Source organism: Herpailurus yagouaroundi, unplaced genomic scaffold (genome assembly GCF_014898765.1).
Source record: "Herpailurus yagouaroundi ecotype Mexico unplaced genomic scaffold, PumYag 166, whole genome shotgun sequence".
Taxonomy (NCBI): domain Eukaryota; kingdom Metazoa; phylum Chordata; class Mammalia; order Carnivora; family Felidae; genus Herpailurus; species Herpailurus yagouaroundi.
In genome coordinates, this window is record NW_024412407.1 from 28,747,124 (window position 1) to 28,755,992 (window position 8,869).

Genomic DNA, 8,869 nt, shown 5'->3' on the forward strand with positions numbered 1-8,869 from the left:
GATGTCTTCCTAAGTGCCAAGCTGTTTGCCTGCACTATTTCATTCTCTCCTTGCAACAACGTGTAATGTCAGTGCCATTATCATCCTCATTTTAAGATAAGGAAATTAGAACTTGGAAAAGTTAGGCAAACTTAACCTCCTCACTCAACTGCCAAGTGGCAGGGCCAAAATTCGAACGTGAGCCTGAACTCATGCTTATTTTAGGGACCATAAAGCCGGAGGGGCTAGGCTCTGGGGACAGACTTCCTGAACGTGAATCCTGGCTCTACCCACTGTGAGCAGAGCCACCTTAGGCCAATTACTGAACTTTCCTGTGCCCCTGTCTCAGTTAACTCATCTACAACATGAGAACGATACTGGTTCTTACTTCATAGTGTTCTAATAAGAATGGGATGAGTTAATATGAAAAAAGCACTCAGAAATGTTCCTGCACACAATATCCTATATGATCACACATGGTAACTACTATGAAGATGATTGTTATTGTTGTATCTTTAGCGCTCTTGACTCTGCAGCACCACAGAATAATGAATGCTTATGAGATTTCTCTTAACTATTAGGAAGTTTCATCTAGTTTCAATAAGTTTAACAAAAAGAAAGTTTGCCATATATTTTAGAAAGGTTTTTCCTAAAAACATTTATGGGATTAATGGAATCTGCCTTAATTATCCCAAAAAGTCATTATAAGGAACAATGAGGTTAGATAAATAAACTGCCATTGTTTGTGAGAACATTATTTGACTCACACTAGTGAGAACCATGTACCAACAATGTGATTACATTTCCCTTGTACTTCTGATCACCAAAGGATTTGCAATTAATATTAATTCTTTTTAAAAAGAAGCAACCAGATCCAAACACCCAAATTCTCTTAGAGCTTACCTTTGCTCTTTGCTATTAAATTCTTTTTCACCATGTTAATCCGAAAAGTAAAATACCATAGTAATCCAAGATTCATCCATATTGAGTTTAGATGCAGAAAAGAATTGGAGCCCCTCTAGTGTGATTTCCAAAGCATAGGTTACTACCTTATGTAAATTCTAAACAAAAGAATAAATACTTAGCTTGGGGATAATGACAATATTTTTAAAGAAATATCCCATCACATGATTATGTAAACATTCAACCAAGATGTTTTCCCCAAATTTAGAGACACGTTGAAAATAAGTAGACTTTACCAAATTCCAAATTGGTCCAATTTCCCGCTGGACCATTTCTTCATGTTTGCATAGATTGATGTTTTTTAATTAACTGACTTTGGACAGCAGTTGCATTCTCTGTGCATAAAAACACTTTCTTATTTCCTGTTCACTTTGTGTTAGACACACTTCTTTGTTTCACCACACTGGAAAATGAAGTTGGAACACATATTTTCAGAGACAATGTAGACACCACAAAGAAATGAGGGAGGGAGGAATCAGTCCTACTGCCACTGAATGGGGAAGCAATATGAATTTGCTGCAGACACACTCCCACAGGAGAAAAAATTAAGCCTATTGTTTGCCCATTTTCAACTAAACTTGTAGGAGGAATGAAACATGTTTTTTTCAATGACTCAACAGGAGAGAGGCAAAGGAAACTATTTTAAGTCTATAATATGTTATTAACCTTTTGTGACAAGAATGTCTTTGCACTTTACAATATGGGAAGAGGACACGTTAGAAAGGTATATGCAGTGGTATGCATCAGCAATAGGACAAGGAAGGTTTTTCAGTGTTGCATGTATTTCCCTGTGTTCTATTTTAGGTATCTCACCCACTCTGTCTCATTGCAAGTGCCCTTCCTTACATTGAGAGGACAGGTGCAGACTGTGGACAGGAGAGGCCACAGAAGGGGCCTTGGAAGTCTTCCTTATCCAATCGGCAAACCACAACATGGTGAGGAAGGGTGCTGCCACTGGTTGTTAAAAAAAAAAAAAAAAAAATTAGAAAAGGTGAATAAAACAGAAACCAAAATTTTTAAAACACACTAAATGACTAAAAATCTGCATAAAATAATATGAAAAGGGTTGTGTTCAAGGCAATTCAGCAAATACCGTCTGCCTATGAGGTGCCTTGCACTGTGCTAGGTGAGGGAGCTAATGGCCTTCGGGACATTCCCAAGTACATAGTCTTCCTGAAAACATTTTTCAGTTGCCAAATTCCTGATAGAATTGAATGATCAGGAAAGAAATATGTAAGATCTGTAAAGATGAGGGGAACTGGAAAGAATCTGGACGACACATAAGTCATCCGCACAATAAAGGAGAGTCAGGGAGAGCAAAACCTGTTCAGGGAACCATAAATAGTCCAGGAGGAGCTAATGCCCAGGGGCCATGTGAAAACTGGAAAAAATGCTGGAGTCTTGAGTAGAGCTGGGTTCAAGTCCCACTGTAACACAAGCTGTACGGCTCTTATCAAGTCACATTATAGCTCCAGGCCCCAGCTCCCTCCTGCATAAGAGGTAATACTATCTATTGTCATGACACCTATCTCAAAAAATTATTGTGAGAGTTAAACTGGGCAATATATGTGAAAGATTTAGGGCTCTTCCTGGCACACAGCCATTCAGTTATATACATTATCAAACTGGGGAACAACGGCAGAAATGGGAAAAGAGCTGGAATTAGTAGGTTGGGATTAGATAACCTAATTTAGCTACCAAAGAAGAAATAAAAAGAAATATGCAAAGACGTGCAATCTCTCTAGTAATCAAGGAAATGCTATAGTGAAATATAGTGAAATAACATATTTAGCTATCAGATTCTTAAAAAAAAGGAAAAAGAGGGGCACTTGGTGGCTTAGTTGGTTAAGTGTCCAACTCTTCATTTCCACTCAGGTCATGATCTCGTGGTTTGTGAGTTCAAGCCCCGTGTCAGGCTCTGCACTGACAGTGCAGAGCCTGCTTGGGATTCTCCCTCTCTCTCGCTCTCTGCCCCTCCCCCCACCACATGCATGTACTCTCTCAAAATAAATATTAAAAAAAGAAAAATATAGATATCCACTGTTTGCTAAGATGTAAGGAAATAAGCATTATCTTGCACAATCAGTAGGTGTATAGACTGACACAATCATTCAGACGGACAAACTGACAGTAATGCACATGCCCTTCAACCCAGCAATTACACCACAGAAATCCTAATTCATGTGTTTGTACATATATTGCTATCACTTTAGTCCACACCGCCACTATCTGGCCTATTGCAATATACGTCTATTATCAGTCAGCTTTGCTGTAATAACAAACCACCCCAATATCTTCATAGATTACAGTATCAAATGTGTATTTCTCACACTTGTGGTTATATGTGGTTATATAAGGGCTGAAAATTTGCTATGGGTTGTGGCTCTTCACAGGTCTTTTCATTCCAAGAACCCAGCTGATTCTCTCATTGCAGGGAGAAGAACCAAAGGGCTGAAATGAACCATGCAATCTGATTTAAGGGCTTTAGTAGTTCATGTCTGCACACATTCCACTAAACCAAAGCCAGTTGTATGATCCAGCTTGACAACTGGGTGGATGGGTAATGGTGGGGAGAAGGGACACAGAGATACTTCCGTAGGGCAGCATTGCATACCAAATAGCAAGAAAGTAGGAATGTATAATCCTTGTTTATGGAAGAAAAGGGAGAAATTGACTATGAATAATCATAGATTCGCACCCCTAACTGGTCTACTGGCTTCCACACTGCAGCCAGAGTGATCCAATTAAAACAGAAGTCTGATTCTATAACTCCTCTACTCAAAACATTCCAACAGCTACACATGTCACTCGGAGTAAAAAACCAGTCTTCATCATGGCCTAAAAGACCTGGATGGTTTGAGTTCTCTCCTCCAGCCCATTTCCCTTCTGATCATCCCCTGTCAAAACTCGTCTTTAGCCACACTTGCTTCCCACCTATCTCAGGGCCTTTGTACATCCTGCCTAAAGTACTCTGCATTCAGATATGCCCTGGCCTAGCATCCCCGCATCCTTTAGGCTTCATTCAAATGGCAACTTGAAAGTAGATAACTGGTTACCTGAATCTATACATGTAATAAAACTGCACAGAACTGTACACACATACACCCACACAGTGAGTACACGTAAAAACTGGGAGAATTTGAATGAGGCCTATAGACTACACCACTATCATTTTCTTCATTTTGATATGACACTATACTCATGCAAGACATTACCATGGAGAAATCTGGGTAAGGTATTATTTGTACTACTTTGCAACTTCCGGTGAGTCTGTAATTATCTCAAAACTCAAAGTTTTTCTTAAATGAGAAAAAATAGGTCATTAACCACCTTGTATAAAATGACACCCTCCTACTATATATCCCTTTATTCTGTCTATTCCACTTCACTGTCCTTATGAGCTGACAGATTTACATGGTTTGATATAGGTCATATAGTTATTTGATTACTGTCTGTTTCCCCACTAGAAAATAAATCCATGGCAGCAAGACCTTTGTTTTGTTTACCGTTGATTCCCTGGCACCAAGAAGAATTCCTGGCATGTAGTAGGTACTCAATAAACATCTATTGAAAAGAATAAATGTGCCCAGTACTCAAAATTAGAAACTACCTAAATGCTCATAAATGGGGATAATTAGTTAAGTTTTGATATATGCCGAATACTCTATGGCAATTTAGAGAATGAAGTAGATCCCTATATACTCACATGGAAAGAACACCATGATATATTGCTGAAGGAAAAAAACAAGTTCTATAAAACTGGCACAAGATGATCCCTCCCAATTAGTAAAGCAGAAAATCATAATACCTTAGAGCAGGGATTCTAAGTGCACATCCTCATTCCACTCTTCACTTGCTGGGTGGCCTTGGATAAGTTATTTCATCTCACTGGCCTCAATTTCCACATCTGCAAAATCAAAATAACGCTGCAGGGATTAAATGAGTAAAGACCATGGCATGGTATAATACAGCTCTAGTTCTTAACATACTGTAAACATTTAAAAGTTAGGTATGATTATCGTTTATGTCCAAAGTCCTATACAACTATCCATGTAAGTGTCTTAAATCCAGAGAGAAACATCAAGAATGAAACAGAAAAGTGTTAGCAGCAGTGACCTCTAGGGAGAGGGAAGGGAAGAGATGTGGGATGAGATGAGTTGGGTTTTTTGGTTTTGTTTCTGTTTTTTTGTTTTTGTTTTTAATTAAAAACCGCACATCCAAGGGGTCAAATAAAAATCATTTTAAATTACATATGCTATGCTTTCTTCCATAACTGATGGATAATCAAGGATTAACTACAGCTGCTTCACCTAAATTTGCAGTGGGGGGTGCAGAGCCCAGGAGCCCACACACAGGGCTGAGGCTGCCGGTCCCCGGGGCCCTGCCCAGCACTCCTAATTGCTGAGCAACACTGACGTGGGCGCTGGTGCCCAAGGTGTGCTAAAGGGCAGGAGTATGAGTGCCCGTTCCTCTCTCTCTCTGTTCTTCACCCATTAGCCACTCTATTAAATGGGGCCTCACGGTATGGAAAATTGTTTCCAACTCAGAGAATTCTGCTAAGACTCTGCCACTTGCTGGCTTCCACTGGTGGGTCAGTTAATATCTTGTCTCATTTTCTCCAGGTTTTATTTTGTCTTTTGACAAAAACATCTCTTCTCTGCAGCTCAGCATGGCTTTAGCTTGTTACTCAGTTATGCTAAATTTATTTTTCCTGGTGCATGTTTGTTATTCACCTTCCTCATCTCCCTTCATCCTGCTTTTACCTTTGTCTTTTTCAGCTTTTATTTTAAATCATACATTTTTATGTTTAATCATTTTTGTTTCTCTGCTAATCAGCCTCTGTCTCATCGTTACTTTTTATTTACCATTATTTAAAAATATCATAATTTTGGGGGCACCTGGGTGGCTCAGTCGGTTAAGTGTCCAACTTCAGCTCAGGTCATGATCTCATGGTTTGTGAGTTTGAGCACCACGTCAGGCTCTGTGCTGACAGCTCAGAGCCTGGAGCCTGCTTTGGATTCTGTGTCTTCCTCTCTCTCTGCCCCTCCCCTGCTCATGCTCTGTATCTCTCTGTCTCAAAATAAATAAAAACATTTAAAAAATTTAAAAAAGATTGTAATTTTGTCATGCTCTTTAACTTTTATTATTACTTTGTTTTAAAATTCAATAAACACTATAAAAAACTTCATGCTTATTTCTTTTAGGTTGTCCTTTATTTAGGTTTGTACAATCTTTTATCTCGTTTTTAATATAATCCTTACTTGTTTTGCATTTTGTGGAAAATTCAATCGAATTTTTCTCTTCTCCTTTCTTTATTTAAAAAATGTTTATTTATTTATTCTTTTGAGAGACAGAGATAGAAAGCAAGCAGTGGGAGGGGCAGAAGGAGAGGGACAGAGAGAATCCCAAGCAGGCTCCGCAACTATCAGCATAGAGCCCTACTCGGGGCTCAAACCCACAAACTGTGAGATAATAACCTGAACTGAAACTGCTTAACCAACTGAACTACCCAGGTGCCCGACTCCTTTCTTAAATTTTAATTCAATTTCATGTCATGATTTGCCTTTATGATGGCAGGTTGACAGCACAGGCAAAGTGGTGGTAATACAGACAAACACACCATGCTACCAGGACAATTGGAGGTCTGTGATCCTTCAGCCACCCCTGTAGTTCTATCACCTTCTTCACCCCTACTTAGCAAAAGGCGTCCTTCTGTAATATTTGTTTTCTAAATATATTCCTCCAAGGTCATCATGATAGAGTGTGTACTGTCCCAACTCTCTGTGAGGAGCTCACCATTGTAAAATTCAGAGTTTGACCATAATCTAAGAAGCCAAAATTGGGCAAGAGATTATAGTAAGAGAAGGTGGCTTCATCAACATGCCTGGACTGAGCGTGGCTAACCCACCCACAGATTTCTATCAAAGACGCCAAAGCACAGCAACCATAATCAGACTTCTACAACACCACTTCTACGTCAGCCTGATTCTGATAACTTATTTCTAGCTTAGTCTTCGCCCTTCTTGGCAGACCTCTAGAAGGAGCCTCCAATCTATTAGTTTCTTCATTATCTTCCCTCATTATGAGACATAAGCTCAAAAGAATTGAGTTGATCCTTGATAGAGTGGGGAGAGAGGAGGGTTTTTTGTTTTGTTTTGTCTTAATTGAGTCAGCTCTGCTTTAACTGGGTAACATCATAAACATACAGCAAAATCATTAAGTGGTATGGTCTATTTAGCTTATCAAAATTGAATGCAGAGATGATGCTCCTTCAACTTAAGAGATTTATATGATCCACCAAATGTCTCAAACTACAGTGAAACAGCTCAGTTTGGGTTTCTCCTTCCCTATTTCACTCTCCCAAAGAGAAACACAAAACTATATGAGAAAAGAACCTAGTTCGTGTTCTGGGCTTGGGCCATAACATTGATTTTTCTAATTTCCTGCACTTTTCTCTCATTATGCCTCTTGTTTATTCTTTTTGGACCCTTTCCCTGTGGACCCAGCCTGCTGTTGCACAATCCCCATGATTCTATCCACCCTCTACCAACAGTCCTAGGAAATAACATTAGCCAAGTATCCTGACTGAAGATCCAAATCATCAGACCATTCCCAGTCACTACCCACACCCATCCATGACAGCTCTCTTCAATCGACTCACTCTCTAATGAAGGTCCTTCTGGTCAGGTATCTTCCAAGATCTGTCCACTTGGGCCATAACCCGGCTCATTTAAATTTGGTCTGTTCAACCAGCAACTGCAACTTTTTTTAACGTTTATGTATTTATTTTGAGGGGTGGGAGGGCAAGGAAGAGAGGGAGAGAAAGAATCCCAAGCAGCCTCTGCACTATCAGCACAGAGCCCAACGTGGGGCTTGATCTTATGAGCTGTGGGATCATGACCTGAGCCAAAATCAAGAGTCAGACACTTACCTGACTGAGCTACCCAGGTGCCCCGCATCTGCAACTTTAACCTACTAAGCTGCATAATAATGCCAGTGTGTACATTTCCTTATCATCAGTAAAACCACAACTAAGTGAAGGTAAATCCCTAGGAAATAAATTGCAAAGGAATTCAATGACAAAGATCTTCATAGGTTAGTTTTTCTAATCCACTTTAATAATAGATACCTGCTGCAAGAGACACGTGGTTCAGAAATCCATTTGCTGTATTCAGTGTTTAGGTTTCTCTCTTTTTTTTCCTAGCCATACAGGGGAGAGATCTGGAGTAAAAAGGCCACTCTGCTGGCTGTCTGCTTCAGAGATCACCTGCTGTGCAGTTCACACTCCAGAAATGTGTCCATTTAGCCCAATTTTTCAGTTCCCTGATAAGCCATACACACCTGCTGGGCCATATGTGCAAAGGAAGAGAAAGCTGTGCCATTATCTTTTCCTAATACTTTGTTTCATTTCACTTCAGACTCTGACAGGAAAGCATTTATTAAATAAAAGGCATAAGCGCATTCCAGAAAATTATAAATGTTTAAGTTTACGATGTTAGAAGAACTCGTTAAAAAGAGCCTAATCATGATTTCCAACAGGGTTTCCAGAAAATACATTCTTGAAGCTCCCCAAAATTTACCAAGTTGTTCAGATTCAGGGAAGTGATCATGGTCTTGCATGGCAGAGTATAAATTGATTGTCATGATTCTGAGATTCACAGAAAGCTTCTGCCAAAATCCCAGAGCAGAAATAAATATATCAATTGCTGCCAAACCATGAAAACAAAATAGTAAATCAACTTGGAGACAGAAACTAGCTATAAACGAAAGGAAGAATTTGAAGATGTCTTCCAGGGTCAGATATGATACCATTTTTTTTAATTTTTTATTTTTATTTTAATAGAGAGACAGAGCACAAGCAGGGGAGGGGAAGAGAGAGAGGGAGACACAGAATCTGAGCTGTCAGCCCAGAGCCCGATGTGGGGCT

General features: G+C 39.5%; 1 long non-coding RNA gene across 2 annotated transcripts; it reads right to left on the bottom strand.

The window, feature by feature from the left end:
* Positions 1–321: 321 nt before the first annotated feature.
* Positions 322–8,280, bottom strand: LOC121039086 (uncharacterized). 2 transcript variants are annotated; one of them, XR_005794615.1, is made up of 5 exons: positions 8,072–8,280; positions 4,751–4,849; positions 1,789–1,896; positions 1,179–1,345; positions 322–1,040 (listed from the first exon to the last, which is right to left on the bottom strand). It is a non-coding gene; the product is annotated as an uncharacterized LOC121039086 (long non-coding RNA). The 2 variants fall into 2 exon arrangements; XR_005794614.1 differs by having other exon boundaries at positions 322–1,345.
* Positions 8,281–8,869: the final 589 nt, after the last annotated feature.